Raw genomic sequence first — 20,469 nt, forward strand, 5'->3', positions numbered from 1 at the left:
TTGTTTAACATCATTTTTAGGACGAATAAGATGTCTGAAACTTGGAGATGGAGTATGATGATTCCATAATATAAGAATAAGGGAGAAATACAAAGTCACAACAACTATAGAGGTATCAAGTTGTTGAGTCATACTATAAAGGTTTGGGAAATGGTAGTAAAGTTGAGGCTGAGGAGGATCGTAACTATTTCTTAGAATTAGTTCGATGTCATTTCAGGTCACTCGACTTCTGACACCATTCCTCTTGAGGAGATTAGTAGAGCAGTATGTGGAGAGGAAAAAAGACTTGCATATGATATTCATTGATCTTGAGAAGACGTATGCCAAAGTACCTAGAGATTAGGTTCCGTGGAAGTGCTTGAATGTTGAAGGTGTACCTATGACATACACTGAATCGATTCAGAAAATGTATGACGGAGTAAGGACTTATGTGAGGACAGTAGGAGGAGATACGAAGCACTTTCCTATTTTGATAAGGTTGCACCAGGAGTCGACTCCTAGCCAGTTTTTATTTGTCTTGGTTATGGATGTACTGACGCAGCGTATTCAAAGAGAGATTATTCTCAGAGTTATGGTTATGGATGTTCTGACGTAGCATATTCGCAAGTACTAGGGCTGTAAATTCAGTGATATGACACATGGGGAGGACATGATAGTGAATCTGGATTCTTAGACCTTTCGAAAGAGAGATAGTTTTAAGTATCTTGGGTCTATGATTCAGGAAAATAGGGAAATTAATGAGGTTAGCATGCATCGTATTGGTGTAAGATGACTGAAATAGATGCTCGTTTCGAGTGTCTTATGTAATAAGGTGTCTCGTAAGTTTAAAGGTAAGTTATACAAAGTGGTAGTCCAACCAGCTATGTTGTATGGAGCAGATTGTTTGCTAGTTAAGAACTCGCACATTCAAAAGTTGAAGGCGACGGAGATGAGGATGTTTGTAATAAATGTATAGACTTACTAGGTGAGATAAGGTTAGAAATGAGATTATTCGAGAGAAGATGAGAGTGACTTCGGTGGATGAAAAATCCAGGAAGTCAATTTGGGGTGGTTCGGACGAGGTACTCGAATGCCCAAGTACGAAGGTGTTAAAGGTTGACTATGGATGGTTTCATGCAGGATAGATGTAGAAGAAATATTGAATGGGGTAATTAGACATGACACATGAAGTAATTTCAGCTAACAGAGGACACGATTCTTGATAATAATGTGTGGAGAATACAAATCAGAGTAGAAGGTTAGTGGGTAGGAGCGCATCCTTTCTAGTAGGGAGAAGTGCTTTGTGTGTAGTTGTGTCTGTAGGCATAGTGTTATGCAGGTGTCTTGTAGTTTTTTTTCCATGGTATTTTGGTGTTGTTAGAGATTTTGGATAGATAGTTTTTAGTATTAATCTATGAGTGTCTTATCTCTTGTATCATTTCGTTATGTATTTTCATGTTTTTTGTTTGTTATACTGGTGCTTGCTTGAGCCGAGATCTATCAAAAAAATCTTTCTACTTTATCTAAGATAGTTGTATGAACTTCGTACATTTATCCTCTCAAATTTTACTTTATAAAAATACACTAAATATACTATTGTTATATAATTTCGAGATAATTTAATCTTCGTCCCAAAAGACGGACTAAAACAAAAAGTAAGGGAAAATAAAGAAGAGAAGTCATATCAGACAGAGAGAAATGGAGTGGGGGTCCCCGAGCTGGATCATGGCGCGCGAAAACAGCGCGGGAGCTGTTTCCCCATGCTTCTGTACTTACCACAATGCCTTCCCAGACATCATTGACCCCCTCCCCCCCTCCCAAGAAATAAAATAAAAATAAATAAAATAAAATTCTGTCAGTCCCCATCCCCACCCCAGATTTCACTACCTACTCCTGCTAATTTATATCAAAAGCCAATGGTTAAATAACCAAAAATAAAATGCTTCTGGAGGGATTTAGGGTTTTTATTAATATGATTCAAAAAATAAAAATATATCGTCTGAGATTTAAATTTAAAATCTTAAATGAATTTTGAATCCCATCAATTACAGCCAACTTCTATTTTTATGTTCCGAGTTTTTAAAGTCTCTCTCTATATATACATAAAATATTATAAAAATATCTTATATACTGTGCAATATTTTACCCGGAGATTTAGGTCAACCTCCTTGGCACTCGCTACCTTCTAGATTCGCTCCTTCTTTTGCTTCCTTGGGTTTCATACCCTATAATGTAAGTTATATTTATCTACTTCATTTTTTTTCTCGTAAACTAAAACTTGAATAAATTTATTTTGCTTTAATTAAAGATAATTATATGTTTTTTTAATTTTATTTTATATGACTCTATTACTATTTGGAGAGTCAAATAAGTTTTTGCTTGATTATATCTTTGAATTATTAATACTAGTAACTTATTATATTTTTATGTAGTTTCTAAGATATACTATGATTTATAAAATTATTGATAATGATAAATATTTAAATTCATATTATAAATTAGTTTAATCAATTTAATTCTTATATTCCCAACGATTTACATGAATTGAAATGAAAGGAAGTACCTAATTTGTACATCCGGCATAGATCCGGAATTGGGAAGGTGTTCGATTTGTCACTTTGCCTCATTTTGGAGTTGACCTTATAGATTAGAAAATTAGCAAAAAATAAATAAATAATGGATTCATCTAATAAATTATCACTTATTTTTAATAATAAACAGATTCAATAGCAAGAATAACTTCATACTCTGCTGTTATATTCCTATTATGATTTCGGAAATTTTGTTTGATTCAACATGATAATTATTGGACGTTTAGAAGATAGTGTCAGGGGCGGAGCTACATGTAAGTTAGGGGGTTCATCCAAACCTCATTTGATGAAAAATTATATTATATATACATGGTTAAAATTATTTTTTATGTATATACAGTAGATGTCGAGCCTCCTTCGATTAAATCGTATGTTGTGAACCTGTTGCTGAAAATTCTGACTCCCCCACTGAATAGTGTATTTATGTTTATAAGGTAGGAGTATATTTTTTGTGACATACAAAACTATACTGAATATGTTGTTATCATTTGTTTTTGGTTGTTGTATTTGAAATATGAATTTGTCTAAAAATGGGACCATAATTAATTTGTGGGACACAATTTTATAAGAATAACTGAATAAGATCATGTCTAGCAATTTACATCACATAATTTGGAGGTTCACGTGATGACAGTAAGCTCCTTTTACTTAACTAAATTCTTATCTTAATTTGTCCCCATTTTATTCTAATTACTTCAAATCAATTAAGTGGACCCAAGATAATTACTTTATTGATTAATATTACCTACATTTCTCAGTTTTCCTCAAATTTCCTCGTTCTGTATTTGACTATGTTTGTGTGAATTCATTCCATTTCTGCATAAGTACAAGCTTCTGAGAATAAATGTCTAATACTTTTAATTCACCACTTTCATTATAAACATTATTTATAAAAATAAAAATAAAAATTAAGGACTTTGTAAACTTAGGAGGCGTTTGGCCATGAAAAACTCACTTTTTTCCGGAGTTGAATTCCGAGAAATCTGTTCAGCTAAATTTCAGAAAACTTCATTTTTCATTCTATTCACTTTTTCACAAATTTCAAAAACAACAAAATGTGTTTTCATTTTTTTTTTTCACTCCAAATTGCTCACAAAAATTAAAAAATAACTCCAATTTTCAATTGTCTACTCCCTCCGGCTCATTTTATATGTCCCCATTTTTTTGATCCGTCTTTAAAAAATGTCACTTTTCCTTATTTAAAACCATTTAAAGACACAATTTTACTTATATCCTTATTACTGGTCCCACTTATAAGATCTTACTTAATTAAAGATAATAATAATATATTTTTTAATAAAGAATAATTCAGTAAACATCACTACACTTTTATTTTATTTCTTAAATTTTGTGTTCAATTAAAATATATCACATAAAATGAAATTAAGAAAGTATATTTTTCAGATTGAAAACAAAAACTAGTTATTTCTATTTTCCGGCTACTTAATTTTCACAAGGGAAAAGATTAGACTACCCATGTGGAGTGGGGCCTTACATGTAACAGAGAAAGGTACTGTGTTTGGGAGTTGATGGCCCAACAATAGTTTAATCATACTTCTTCTTAGTAAGGGAAGTAGATGGTGGGAGTCTATCAATAGATGTGACTTGTGGGACTAATGTTTACTTTTTAGAGTTGCCCCCAATGGGCCCCTTTATGTAATAAGTATTAGGTTTATTTAAGGTCACAAATGATTGTTGGTAACTACAGTATATTCTATGCAAGGGAAGATTTAGAAACATATCCAAACACTCCTCACATCCCTCCCGGTCAAATTGTGTCATATAAATTACTTTGAGATACACTAAACAAATATACTAGAAATGTTCATTAGCAACACGACTTAAGTTTGCAGAGAAGAAACACTATTTCCTAAGCGCTTTACTGATATTTTTGCAAAGTATCAAGGTCTCATTACAATTATCTTTTTTATTTGCTAGAAAGTCCATATACTGATTTGCCTTTCTACAGACATGTCGAATCTCGGCCTTCGACAAATATCGCCAATCTTTAATAATAAGTCTAAATGGATGATGTTATATACATTGTCTTTTCTCATAAGTTGGGCAACAGTTTAGCAATTTCTTTCCACTTCGATAGCTTCATGATTATCATTTGGTTTGGGATATTTAATCTTCGTTTCATACACCATAATTCTTTAGTAAAACTTAAATTAGGTTGTATCTTAGATATCCCAACAATCAACTTTTCTGATCATCTCTAAAGATCTCTCGAAAGACAGTATCATCAAAATATGTTAAATTATCGTCAATATTCAATTAGGAGTAGACCGAGTGATTAGTTTGACTTGTTTAGAAATATTGATTTAATTTACTATTGAAATTAGCTAAATGATTCTTCATTTAAATCTTAGTATAATATAATTCAAATATTATATAGACTTTGGAATGAGCAGCCAGTAGGCAATGTTCATTGAGACGATATTCACCATTCTTACGTAATCACAGTTACACTAAATTGACTTTGATTAGATAGTGGTACTACCCCCAACCCTACAACTCTAACACCCCACCCCCACCCCACCCCCCACACACAAACACACACCTAATTTAGCACGATTTCTTTTGGTCATTTATTCTTTAGCACAATCTTTTAGCTGTTCACCTCCAAATGTCTTGTCTTGTTTTCTACAGAACCTCAAGTTGAAAATAAAATTGAGTCATTTAATTTCAGGAGTTCCATTCAGCAATTACGCATTGGGCTATCAAAATGAAAAATATAGTAGTAAAATACTTAGCAAATAGCCTCTTTTTGAACCGTTGTTCCAGTTTTAGTTATAATAGTATTCCAATTGTTTTTCATAGTTTAGGCATTTTTTAACGTAAAGACAAGATGTAGATACAAATAAAACCATAATGCGTAAAAGTTCAAATCTTTTTTCATGTGAAACTTGGGACGAAAAGTTTTTCAATCTAAACCCTTGTTAATTAAAACTTTCAATTGTCTCCTTCTGATCAATATAATCCAGGACATGTCATAGACTCATAGGGTTTGACAAGAGTTCAGCCTACATTATTTTGAAATTTTAATGAAGTTCCATTTACATCATTTCGAAATCCAGAAAGCTTTCTTGGGTAGTACTTTCAACGTCACATTTTCAAGTGTACGAAGAAAATCATAATAGAGTAATTTCATGCGTTGCGTCTGAGAAAATATTTCAGTGCAATATGTACAAGAAAAGTACAATGGTAATTTCAAGGGTGACACTTAAGAAAATTCTAGGATGGCACTAATACAAAATTGCTGGAGTTTCAAATGTACAATATCTTCTTTTCTCAACAGAAATGAAGCCAACTTCATGAAAAGATTCTAGAGTTTGAATGACAAAATTTGCGATGTATAAACCGAGCGATTCATAGTACACGAAAAAGCATAGGAAGATGAAGAAGTGACAATATAGAGCTAACAAAGAAAATAAGGGCAAAGATATAAGTATTTGTTATGAAAACTAGCTAGATATTGAAAAAGTTGATTAAATATTAAAAAGTATACCAGAAGAAGCTAGGTGATTTACAACAATGGTGGCTTTGGAGTCGGATAGTCTTGAACTTTTTGACCCATTTGCCTAATGGATAAAATTATTCCACGGAGAAAGTGGGAGATCAAACGTTCAAGACCATGAATTTTCAAGATCAAATTGGTCAGTTCATGCCAGTTGTACCAAAACATATGTGGAGGCACCTTGGCCTTGGCCTTGCATGAAAAACTGTATTGAAATGGATGGGCTCATTCACCATATGCTGAATTGAGACTAATATATTTTGGGGGCTTTGGTCACAAGCCCAAACTCTTTGGGCTCAGGAATTAGCAGCACCATACACAATGCAAGCTTAAACTGTTTAATGGGTGGACAGAAATATATATGTACATGCTCTGACATTGTGCAGGAAATTGCATGTCATATTCTCAAATATAGGTGACTTTAGATATTTAATTCTAAATAAGAATATCTTTGAAGAATAGTCATCCTTACTTTTTAATATACTAAAAATTTCATTTTACCCCTCTACACCTCAAATTTATTTTAAAGTTTTCCATACTCATATATCTCTCAAATTTTATTTTTTTATTATTTTCACTTTTTTATTTTTCCTTTTCTTTTATTATTCTACTTTTTTTTCTTTAAATTTATTATTCTGTTTTTTATTATTTTCAGATTTTATTTTTTCCTTTAACTTTATTTTCATGTTTTAGTTTAGTTGTCTCAACCTTTAATTTTTTTTTTCTGTTTTTCTTTTTTCTCAACCATTATCTATTTCTTTCTTTATTTATTTTTTTAATTTATTTGTATTTAATCTTTATTTAGAGTTTTTTTAATTTCTTTTTTTTTTTCCAGATTTTTCTCAGATATTCATTCTCGTTGTTCATCATTTTTCCTCATTTCTCAAATACTCTTTCTCTTGCTTCTCTTTCTTTTCATCCGATTTCAATCAAATAGACTCACGATATTGATCATCAACCATTGGATCACAACTTGCTTCACCTTGAAGATTATCCTCATTTCTCCTTTTTCACTTGATCCTCTTTCTCTTGACCCTCTTTTACATCATGGTATAAGAGCTATTGACTATTGATATGATCTAAGTTAAGATAATCAAGGAGAAAGATTAAGAAAGTTAGTAGGAGAAACAGTGGTGGTGGTGATAGATAATGAATTGCCCAAGAAATTGAGTCATAATCATCAATTGTATCTGAATGCATCAGATCTGTCTGAAGTTATGTCAATTTTTATTCAATTAGCGAGATCTAAAAACTATTTTGTGGATTGAATCGATGATAATTGCCATACTTGGAAGAAACAAGTTGGGATTCATCAATGTCACATGTAGGAAAGAAAGCTTCAACCCACAGATCTCTCATTTCTCAAAGATGTGCTGCCCGAATATTTAATGTTTGGCTCTTATGTTGTGAATTTGAAGGAGTGGTTTTATTCACTTGCAACTTGTGGTCGACCTTTGAATGACACGGTATTATCACTTGTTATCCTAATCTATATTTGTAATGTGCTTTTGACTTGTTCTTTATTTTGTTCCTCCCTTTCTTCTAGTAGGTCAAACATGCTGACAGTATTTCTTGTTTGACTGTTTGTAATGGTTATATTTATTCTGATTCTTGGGATTCAAGCTTAAAAAAATTATTTTTATGTGTATATTGTAGACGATTAACATCTTGGTGAAAATTCAGCTTCTGCTAATGTTGATCAGTAGTTTTGTTTGGTTTATTAGGAAGTGCTAAAGTTTGTTGGTTTGGATTTTTATTGTTTGTTTGCTTGTTTTTCATGGAAGTTTGATGTCTTATCCTTTATTCTTATCGTTTACTTCATTAGTAGAGCTAGGGGGCAGAGTTAAGTAAAGGTTGTGCATTGACGAAAATTCATATGTCATATTATAAGGTCAAAAACTATTTTTATGTGTATATTGTAGATGATGAACACCCTTGATGAAAATCCAACTTCCATTAATACTGGTTAGTAGTTTGGATTGGCTAATATCTACCTGCTACCTTTGTAACTTTAGTGTAAAGTTGTAACTTTTTTATTCATGAGTAGAGCGAGGTGTATAGTTAGGAGGGCAAAAGGGGGCCATTCGGACCAACAACAACATACCAAATGTAATTCCCCAAGCCACAAGTAGGGTCTGGGGAGGGTTGAGTGTATGTACCCCTACCTTGTGCAGGTAGAAGGGGTCAGCTGGACCCCCTTTGTCAAAAATTCACATTGTATACGTATATACAAGTTCAAAAATTCTCTTTGTTGTGTATAAACTGAAGATGATGAAAATCTGGCCTCCACCCCTTTGAACGATGTTGTTTCAGTAGTTGATTCGCTAAATATCTAGCTGCTATTTGTAACTTTGGTGTAAAGCTGTAAACTTTTCTATATGTTCAATTTTTGGAGTTCTATTTTCTCTTGCTTATTCTATGCTCTAGTTAGATTTTTTCTTTTAAATCGTTCAGCTGGGTAAATATATGTATTGGATTGGCTACCCCAAAATATCAAAGGAACTCTGAAAAAGGTTGAATATTAACTTAGGTAAGGTGTCTATAAATCATGAGTAAGTAAAAGAGAGTGAATTTTTCCTTTGAAACTGAATAAACTGTCTAGAAATGCTTTGATGTGGTTTATTACAAAGTAAACAGTGAAATTAAACATATAATAAAGGAATGATGCATCGATTATGTACCCAAGCAAAGGTATTTGAATAGTTGAAAGAGTAAGAGAAAAAGATACATGATTCTTGTCATACCTGGAATGCACAATTACAAAAGTTAAGCCACTTTACGTACCATGAGTCTACAATTGTATCAATAACCATCCATATTAGAAATAGGGCTTATAGTGGGATAAGTTAGAAGAGAAGCAGTATTGTGGCACAGTTTGAGTTGTATTATAACATGCCCGAGTTCTTCGCCAACTATATTCCACTATTGGCAATCATCTTACTTTGATTACTTCTTTATGTAATAAATGTGTTGTAATGCTCTTATTCAGTGTTCTTTTTATTTTGTCGCAGCATTTAGACACAATATTCTACTACATGAGGAAGAAGGCAAAATATGAACCTAATATTGTTGTGAAGTTCACTACAACTGATTTTGTATTTAAAAATAAGATTGATGCTCTTTATCACGATTTTATAGAAAATCAGAAAGATTTTTTTGCCTTTCCCGAGAAACATGAGGTTGAGGAGTATATCAGAGGCTTTTATTGTGATGCAAACGAACCGTGGAACAAGGTTGACTATGTGTTATTTCCAGTTTATGTTCCACGAAAAAAATTTGAACTTAGACACTGAATTTTGGGAGTTTTTGACTTTACTGATTGGTGCATATATATATACGACTCCAACCGTACCAAACACAGTAATAAAGTTGTTCAAAAAGTGATATTACCTTACCAAACATTAATAACATATTTTCTTAAAAAGGTCAATTTCTATTTTGAGAAGGACATTGACAAATCTGAAAATGACACTTTGCCGATAAAAATGGTTGATGAGCTGCCACAACAAACTCAATGGTATCGTATTGAATTTATTTTTTAAATGTTCATTTCACTTTTTTTTTGTTTTCCATATATTCACGTAATATATTTCTTTTGTATCACAGTAATTGTGGAGCATTTGCTTGTGCGTTTGCTGAATATGTCATTCATGGTAGAGATATTTCTACAGAGATTGACATTAGTTATGTTCGCATGAGGTACAGAGCCTTGTTGTGGGATTATGAAAAGAGAAAACTAGAAGCTGGTACAAAAAACAACACTAGAGAAAAAGTTTGCAGATTATTTGGAAAGGAAAAGAGGAAGAGGACGCACCAGGAGTAGTAGTTTAGTTTTGTAGTTATTGAAATCACTGCACATGAAGGATTTTTATCTATTTTTATGTGATTATGCAAAGTTTAAACAGTTTTTTCAAATTGAATAAGCTATTTTTATGCGATAACGTAAAATATACAATGTAGAATCGCTACTGATTCATTTGTTGGTATCTTCGTATATTTATGTTTTATTATCGAAGAATATTTTTTGCCTTTCCTTGTGCAAGTATTGCCCCTGAGGAAAGAGTTATTGAGTATCTTCTAAATTAGTAAACAATGTGGTAGGGCCAATTCATGTCCATGAGGTATAACTTGTTCCTATGGGGGCTGTCTTATCATTAATTATGTGTGACTGCTACATGAGTATTTTGATCATTGTGAACTTTTCAATCACATTTTTCCTCGATTAAATGGCATAAAATAAGAAATAGTTTAGACCTTGTAATCTAAAGGTCATCTACTCCTCCTCAGTAGTTGGTTCTCCACTTTTTTTTTATTTGATTTTGTTGATTGGTATCATCTTTTTTTCTACTCGCAATTGAATACTCCCCCATGCTTTTCTTTTTATAATTTTTAATATTTATTGCTTTTGTTCTTGGCTTATAGTATTTTAGTCTAGGTTTAGAAGATTGATGCTCATATGGTTGTAAGATTGTAATATTCCTATAAACATATTTTGTATGGTAGAGGAAGAATGTTCTTTGAAAAATTATTAGTTGAACCACCTTTGATGTCTAAGTCTTGCCTCTAGGGCAAGAGTTATAGATCATCTGTCAAATTATTATCGACTATGCTAGTGTTAACTCTTGCCCATGGGGCATAACTTGTTCCTTTGGGGTCTAAAAATCTTGCCTCTTGGGCAAGAATTATAAATTATCTACCAAATCATTACACACTAATCTAGTATCAACGCTTGGCCATGGGGCATAACTTGTTCATTTGTTGTATTAATTTTTTCCTCTAGGGCACGAGCTATAGATCATCTGCCAAGCTATTACACACTAAGCTAGTGTCAACTCTTGCCCATAGGGCATAACTTGTTTCTTTGGGGATTAAGTCTTGCCTCTAGGGCGAGTGTTGTGGATCATCTGCCGAATCATTGCAGAATAAGCTAGTGTCAACTCTTGTCCATGGGGCATAACTTGTTCTGGATCTTGCCTTTAAGACAAATTTTAAAGTGTATTCCGTAGAATTATTTACATCACATCTCTTGGGGGTGTATCCTGTTAATATGATATATTTTTACACATCAATATATAAAAAAATTTAACATACTAAGTAATTTTTATAAACAATCAATAAGAAGGTATTGAGTTAAATACTTCACCACAAGTTAAAACTTCATATAAATAAGAAGACATTCGTGACTGAAAGTCAAAAGTACTTGTTACTAACTAAAATAGGGTATAAAAAAATTCTATTATAACTGCTATTTTGATCCAACTTTTTGGATAAAAAGTAAAACTAATCATGTTTTTTTATTTTTCTTTCTGTATCTTCTTGCATATGGATGAAGGATAGGAGTGTAGTGGTAATTTAATCTGTTGTGCCCGGTTCTTTTGCATCCCGAGCATCTGTAGTTATTTCTTGAAGATTCTGTTCTGCAAGGATATCTGGATGTTTGTCTTCTCCCAAGCAGAACCTCTGTATCTGGAGGTTTTTTTACCAGATCCTTTATGTTATCTGGAACAATCCATCATGTTGTACTTTCAAATAGTAGGATTTCTACCTAGTATGTTTGTAGCCAAGATTCTAATGAGAATAATAGATAGACTTGTTCATATGTCTACTATTTATCGTTGTAATTGTATGGGTGCATGGTATCTCATCTGTTTGAAATACCAAGCATTGGCAAGTCCTACTCTTCAGGTCTACAATATATTCAACTCCTTCTTCTCTTACAATAAATTTTGTTGCATCAATATGGTCTACCTGTAAATAAAATGATAAATAAATGACAACTTATAGTGAAACATCTAGTATATGAGCAGAATCAGCCACACAGATCAATCAACAATACATAGGGGACGAATCTTGAGGCAACCAAAAAACAGCTATAATCAAGCATATAACATCAAATCACAATCTGATATTGAACTAATCGAAAATCTAATAATAAGTGATCAATAATAAGGAGTCACAATTAAGGTTCTGTTTCAAAATGGAAGAGAAGGGCCAATATAGGGGATACTTAGAGTTTTGATGCTTGGCTTGGTCAGGGAAAGTGCAGGAGAAGGATCTGTCATCCAAGGAATGAGATTTCAAAGTTAAATTCTCTGTATTATATAAAAAAGACAGAACCTTGCTCAGGAACATCAGCTGATTTAATAGTGATGCTTCCAACATATGAGCAGGAGAATCAGCGACAAATAAACTGAGATAAAACAGATATTGAATCTAACCTAGGAGTAGAATCAACTATGATAGTGAAACATCTAGTTTATGAGTAGAATCAGCCATACATAGCAATCAAACATACATAGGGGACGAATCTTGAGGCCATAAAAAAACAGCTACAATTAAACATACAACATCAAATCATAAACGATCACACAGCTATGAGCAGAAGCAACAGAACAGAAGCAACACAACATATATTTCACGCGCAAATCTCAGGAAAATAAAAAAAATAGCAATAAACCACAAATAATAGTAAACAAGCTATATATAATCTGCAATAAAAAAATAGTAATAGAATATTTTCCTATTATCAAAATACAATTTCAATTACTTACTTTCAATTTCAAGGCGGTTTGAATCTTGCTAGTCACCTCCACTTCCGCCCAATGTGTGATGTCATGAAAGTTGCTTTGCATTTTCAATTTTCTTTCATAAAATCATCTTTGTAACTTGTTCAGAATATAATCGATCAGTCTTAGTATTGACTGTTGCCTTGCTTTTCTCAGTATCGCATTCATGGACTCTACATTATTAGTCGTAAGCATATTGTACCTTCTGTTGGTATGAAACAAACAAGCCCATCTTTTTGGTTCTTCTTCTTTCAAGTACTCTGCAGCAACTTTGTCGACTTTTTCTGTATCATCCATAAAAGTATAAAATTTAGTTCGTTTGTATGCTGTTGTTGCGTTGTAGAAGAGTGATAGAACCACATTTGAGAAGTATCTTTTTCTTAAATTCTTCTCCGTATGATAGATGCATATCCCGTGCTGACAGTCTGGATAGATATTTGTAATTGCATTTGCAATGGCTAGGTGGCGATCTGATAGAATAGACAATTGTTCACGTACCCTAATTGCATTTCTTAACTGATTGAAGAACGAATTATAAGACTCATTATTTTCTGAGTCTGCAATTCCAAAAGCCAAAGGAAATATGTTGTTGTTTCCATCCTTTGACACTGCTATCATGAGGACACCACGATATTTTGACTTTAAAAATATTGCATCTACCATTATTACCGGTCTACAGTTAGTCTGTAACGCCCCGCATTTTGGGCTACAATATAGACCATGATTTCGATGCGTTGATAATTCCAAAGCATAAAATCCTATGCCAATACGGCATGTTAATTATCTATGTAGCATGTGAATTCATTCAAGCTTGAATTTATACCATAGAGGTCCTTCAACTCATGGACGAGTTGAAACTATTTCTATCGACTAAGTTTTAGTGGACGTTGTAAAGTGTGTCAGCTTCCATCGACCATAACTCTCTGTATATGTCGAATTAGAAAGCCTACTATGTGTCAAATGATAGGTATTCGAGTTATCTTTCCAATGATACCAATTTTGCTAAAATCCGATACCTGAGCAAGAAGTTATGGCCTTTCAAAGTGATATGCGTTGCCTAACCAATTGCCCATGTCCACTGGAAAGCATAGGCAATAGCCTAGGCGGAGCCTATGTAAACATAGGCGATAGCCTAGGCGGCGCCTATGTAAACATAGGCTATGGGATGGGCGGCACCTATGTAAAGAATTCAAGTGACTTAAATACTCTATTTTGGGGACAAAGTGGTCCTTTTCCACCTTTACTTAGCCCTAAAACACGAAATTCAGTTCCAAGGACCCCAAAATACACCTCCATTCTTCAAAAGTGCTCAAAGATTCTCCTTAGGGTTTCAAAATAAAAACTCAAATTGTTCAAGATTCGACCGTAGGTTTTCAAACATAATTACATATTTGGAATCACCAATCGGCAAGCTTCAAGAAACATCTATTATCCTTGGAAATAGAAGTACATGGGGTTATCCTAAAATCTCATGGGTGTAGTTTTTATGAACATGCATGCTTTTAAATGGGGGTTTTGAATCAAATGCTAATAACTTGCTTTCAATATGATTTCTAAGTAATTTTTCTTTATGTCATGGGAATTGTTTGCCTATATACTTCAATGGTTGAAACCATGCATATGTGATTTGAGATTTTCCATGGAAGTTTGATAAATATGAATGATAAATTGCTTTCAAATTTCCATGATAATGTCTTGATACCCCATATCATATTGTGACTAACAAAAGAGAGCATGAATTTGAAATAAATATTGTTCACCACTTGTAAATGATGAAGCACCTTGATTTTACATGATAATACATATGTGGAAGTGATATTAATGACTTGCAAGTCGGGTATGACGATACCCTACAGAACATGATATGTGATTGAATCAGAGAAAATTTGAATACATTGATTTTACATGAGAAAGGTAGATGCCCGAAGAAGGCGTTTGAGTGTAAGGGTTCATCGCTGGAAAACGTGTTTGCCGACACGGAGATTTAGTACCAGGCTAAGTGATCTTGTGTACTTGACTTTATGTCATTCCCAAATTGGGACTATAAGTAAGAGCCCGGGCTAAGTGATCTTGGGCACTACCATTGGGTCGAGACACCATGCTACGTGACCTTGTGTGTCTCTCCCTCACTTATACTCTAATCTTGGCGGCAACCAAGGTTAGACAGTTGGTGTAAATTATGTAGGGTATTCTACCTAGCTCAGTTGCATTTCATTGTTGTTGAGAAACTATTGCATTACGCCCATGTTTTTCAAATGATTTGATACGAAATTGCTTTATAATGGCTCTCAACTATATTTTGTAAAAATATTATGTTTTGTTTTGATATCTCTGCGTGCCAGTACTTTTGTGCTGACCCTTTTCCCTCTCCAACCTCTCAGGTTCAGAGGCCCAGTATAGGGGTCAAGAGAATCAGTAGATCATTCAGACAGAGTTGCAGAGACAAGTGGTGAGCCTTTTATGTTTCGGAAGGTCTTATGTCCTGCAGTCCTTTTATCTTATATTCAGTTTTGGGGTCTACTGGGGGCCTTGTCCCAGTTTATATATGGTTACTTGACTCAGTCATTTGTTAGAGATTTTCGCAGACAGTTATTTAGAGGTTGATTGACGTTGGGGGAAATCTTATTTCCCCGTTATTGTTTCTTTCCATATTTATGACCATGTTTTTGAATTATTGTGCTTCTTCCGCATTACTTTGATCATATGAATTAGGTGCATGATGACCAGACAGATAGGGGTCTTTCGAGCCTTCATGGTTCGAAATACTCGTCACGGCCAGGCCCTGGTTCGGGTCGTGACATAGTCCATCCAATGATTGAAGCGCCATAAGCAAAAAATGCATATTGAAACCTGTGTTGAGCAATAGAATATTAGTAGCAATTTACATTTGATGTTTATAATCAGAGTACAATAATTTTCTAAACTAAGTCTTGCCCATGAGGCAAGAGTTGCATATATGTCGATAATCTTATCAGTGCAATTAAAGAATAAACTTTTGCCTTTTGGGCAAAAATTTTCAACTTCAACAGTATAACATTTGTACAACAATTTTTTAAACTAAGTCTTGCCCATGAGGCAAGAGTTTCATCTATGTTAGTAATCTAATTAGTGCAAATAAAGGATAAACTTTTGCCTCTTGGGCAAAAGTTTTTAATTTCAATAATTTTTTAAACTAACTCTTGCCCATGAGGTAAGAGTTGCATATATGTTAATAATCTAATCAGTGCAATTAAAGAATAAGATTTTGCCTCTTGGGCAAAAGTTTTCAATTTCAACAGTATAGCTTTTGTACAACAATTTTCTAAACTAAGTCTTGCCCATGAGGTAAGAGTTGCGTATATGTTAATAATCTAATCAGTGCAATTAAAGAATAAACTTTTGCCTCTTAGGCAAAAGTTTTCAATTTCAACAATTTTATAAACTAAGTCTTGCCCAAGAGGCAAGAGTTGCATATATATTAATAATCTAATTAGTGCAATTCAAGATTAAACTTTTGCCTCTTGGGCAAAAGTTTTCAATTTCAATAATTTGCTAAATTATGTCTTTCCCATGAGGCAAGAGTTGCATATATGTTAATAGTCTAATCAGTGCAATTATAGAATAAAATTTTGCCTCTTGGGCAAAAGTTTTCAATTTCAATAGTATAGCATTTGTGCAACAATTTTCTAAACTAAGTCTTGCCCATGAGGCAAGAGTTGCATATGTTAATAATCTAATCAATGCAATTAAAGAATAAACTTTTGCCTTTTAGGCAAAAGTTTTTAATTTCAACAGTATAATATTTGTACAACAATTTTCTAAACTAAGTCTTGCCCATGAGGCAAGAGTTTCATACATGTTAATAGTCTAATCAGTGCAAATAAAGGATAAATTTTTGCCTCTTGGGCAAAAGTTTTCAATTTCAACAATTTTCTAAAGGGATAATACCCATGAAAATACCTGAACTTTGATCGGATTTCTAGTTGAGCAAACTGAACTTTGCGGGGGTCCTATTACCCCCTGGACTTTTTTAAAGTGGAATTAACTACCCCTAAAATGCTATAACCAATTTTAAAGTGGAAAGTGTAATACACGTACCAATGACATATTGACACGCGTATTTTTTATTTAAAATTAATTTTCATTTAATTTATTTTTCACTTTTATTCTTCTCCATTTAATTTCTTATTTTCTTCTCTTTTTTTATTCATCAAAATCCATAATTAGCAGTAGCAGCAATGGTGTTGTTCTTCTCTTTTTTTATTATCCAACAATGGTGTTGTTTTTCTCCAAAATTAGCAGTAGCAGCAGACCAAAACAATGGTGTTGTTCTTATCCAAAACAGCATCATTACAACCAAAACATTGACATCCAACATTCCAAAACAACCCAAAACTCAGAAAGTTTCAATCTTTACACTCCCCAAGTTCAATTTAATGGAAAAAATAGCAAGAATTTTCTTCAGAATTGGGTCAAATAAATAAAAAATTCATAATTTGAGAAAATCATCTTCACAGATTTCTTGAGAATTTAAAATTTCAATTACTATCAAGATTGAAGAAAACCCATTTGGTGTGTGTGTTGAAATTGGGTCAAATTGATGTAATTGAATTGGGTGTGTTAAAGATAACTTATTTGATGTGTGTGTGTGTGATGAAATTATGTTCAATTCAATTCCAATTCAACAATGGAACACCCATGAAACACCATTGAAGAGAAGAAAGAAAGAAACACCGTTGAAAAAGAGAAGAAAGAAGAGAGAAGATATAAATGAAAAATAAATAAAAAACCATTCAATTTATAAAAATTAGAAAATTGAGGGCTGTTTTGACCAAAAAAAGGTTTTTTAACGATTTTTTAACACTTTCACGTGCCCAATGTGCGTGAATTACACGCAATAGTTCAAGAGGTCTGATATATGTTATTAAAATACAGAAAAAAGTCTAGTGGGGGTAATAAGACCCCTACAAAGCTCAGTATGCTCAATTGAAAATTCGGTCAAAGTTCAGGTATTTTCGTGGATATTATCCCTTCTCTAAACTAAGTTTTGCCCATAAGGCAAGAGTTACTTAATAATCTAATCAGTGCAATTAAAGAATAAACTTTTGTCTTTTGGGTAAAAGTTTTCAATTTCAACAGTATAACATTTGTATAAACTAAGTCTTGCCCATGAGGCAAGAGTTGCATATATGTTAATAATCTAATCAGTGCAATTAAAGAATAAATTTTTACCTCATAGGCAAAAGTTTTCAATTTCAACAATTTTCTAAACTAAATTTTACCCATGAGGCTAAAGTTGCATATATGTTAATAATCTAATCAGTGCAATTAAAGAATAAACTTTTTCCTCTTAAGCAAAAGTTTTCAATTTTAATAGTATAGCATTTGTACAACAATTTTCTAAACTAAGTCTTGCCCATGGGGTAAGAGTTGCGTATATGTTAATAATATAATCAGTGCAATTAAAGAATAAACTTTTGCCTCTTAGACAAAAGTTTTCAATTTCAACAATTTTCTAAACTAAGTCTTGCCCATGAGGCAAGAGTTGCATATATGTTAATAATCTAATCAGTGCAATTAAAGAATAAACTTTTGCCTCTTGGGCAAAAGTTTTCAATTTCATTAGTATAGCATTTATACCTGTTCTCATCGTCCATCTTTATGTTTGTGTACGTGCCTGGATTGTTTTCTTTCATCATGTGAAGATACGATGGCAACTTGTTGTAGTTATCTTCCGCGGTTCCTCTTATCACCGTATAGGCATGCTGTATTGCTCATCATCCTTTGTTGTAGGATATGATTATTTCGTATTTCCTTCTCATTTCATCTACCACCAAGTTTGGTGTGATTACATTACTAGAGTCACGCACAAGCTCTAGTATGGAGTCACATATGACCTTTGATGTCGCATTATGTGGTCAGACGTTATAAAATCAACCGAGAAACTATGAGCCTTTTCATATGTAGTAACCTGAAAGAGCAAAGAATCAGCAATCTTCGAGGCATGAAACTGCCATGCGCAGTTGTCGTCCAAACATCGCAGTGAATATCTTGTTGTGTTTGCTTTGATAACCTTAAATTGGATGTTGTGTGTAATTGCAATATTTGACATGCACGTCATCATATTTTATTTATCAATGAAGATAGACTTGGAATTTACCTCATTCAAAGAGGCATTGTGTCTCAAGAGAGTAGTCTCGAAATTAAGTATCCTCTTCTTTTTTGTCGTACCCTCTTAATCTTGGATGGCTTCCCCATTTCTTCAGCTATTTCAGCCTCCAATATTGATTTAATACCATTAACTCATTATTTCTATCGATACTTTTAATTGATTGTCCCATATTGTATTGCTCAATACTTATTTCTTTTTCATCCATTCCAAGCACAATTCTTGTGAAAAATGAAACAATAAAAGATTAGTAACAATTAAATTTAGAATATATATCTTCAACAAGTAAAATCATTAAAGAGTAAGATATAATCAACTATTGCCCATAGGGCATAACTGTCAAAGTCTTGCCTCTAGGTCAAGAGTTATAGGTCATCTGCCAAATCATTATAGACTATGGCAGTGTCAACTCTTGCCCATGGGGCATAACTATCTAAGTCTTTTCTCTGGGGCAAGAGTTATAGGTCATCTATCAAATCATTACAGACTAAGGCAGTGTCAACTCTTGCCCATGGGGCATAATTTGAAATGTATGGCAGAATCTGAAGATGCTAAAATCGCACTTGAAACTATTGAATAACACACACTATAGGGGTGATTTTGAGAGGGTTGGTTACTTCAGAGATAGGTTGCAAGCGATACAACATAGTTTATCAACTCATTACTCTGATAGTATGGCCTTGAAAGAGAATGATGTACTAGCTCTTCTTGAGAAATTGAGCAATATTGAAGAGAGCATGTTACAACAAAAATTCAGGGCTTTGTGTATAAGTTAGGTAATTCAAAACCCATGTATTTTAGTGCAGTTATGAAAGAAAAAAAGTAACAAGAAGCAGATAGTGGAGCTTATTTCTTTAAATAGTGTTAAATTGGTGGATCCTCAGGATATTAAGCATGAGATTATTACTTTTTACCAATCTTTAATGGAGTGTGCACTAACCAATACGACTGCAGTTAATAAAAGATGAAGGATTAAATGTGATGCGTGTTCAACAATGAAGGATTTTTTTAACACTGAAAAGTTGTATAATGCAGTGAATTGCACAATAGTAACCTTGTTATCAAAAGTGCCAAATCCTACTACCATTAGAGAGTTTAAACCCATTGCCTGTTGCTCTATGTTATACAATCTAATAGATAAGATGCTCTCTCTTAGAATCAACAAGTTAGTGCTTCTTTAATCTCTAAAACATAGGCTGGACTTATCCGAGATAGAAAATGAGTTGTCAATATTATGATTATTCATGAATTGGTTAAAGCTCATAGTGAAAAGAATATTTCAGTTAGATGTATGTTAAAAGTGGATATACAGAAGACTTATGATACTGTAGATTGACCCTATTTGAAGCAGATCCTGATTGACCTGGATTTTCCTTACAAGTTTATTGGATGGTGAAGCATTGTGTGACCACTGATAGATTAGTGAAGTGGAATATTCAGATTGACCTTGGGTGTATTTTGTGCAAGCAAGTTAGCGAAACAAGAAATGATCTATTCATGGAATGGAACTATACAAATGTAGTATGGAAGAGGTTGCTTTGCTGGCTAAATAGTACTCAACCACTATCTGCTATATGAGTTGCAATGTATGATTGGATTAAGCAGAGAATTAAAGGCAAGAGACACATAACCCAAGTATGAAAGATAGTATATACTGAATTTATA

Source organism: Capsicum annuum, chromosome 4 (genome assembly GCF_002878395.1).
Source record: "Capsicum annuum cultivar UCD-10X-F1 chromosome 4, UCD10Xv1.1, whole genome shotgun sequence".
Taxonomy (NCBI): domain Eukaryota; kingdom Viridiplantae; phylum Streptophyta; class Magnoliopsida; order Solanales; family Solanaceae; genus Capsicum; species Capsicum annuum.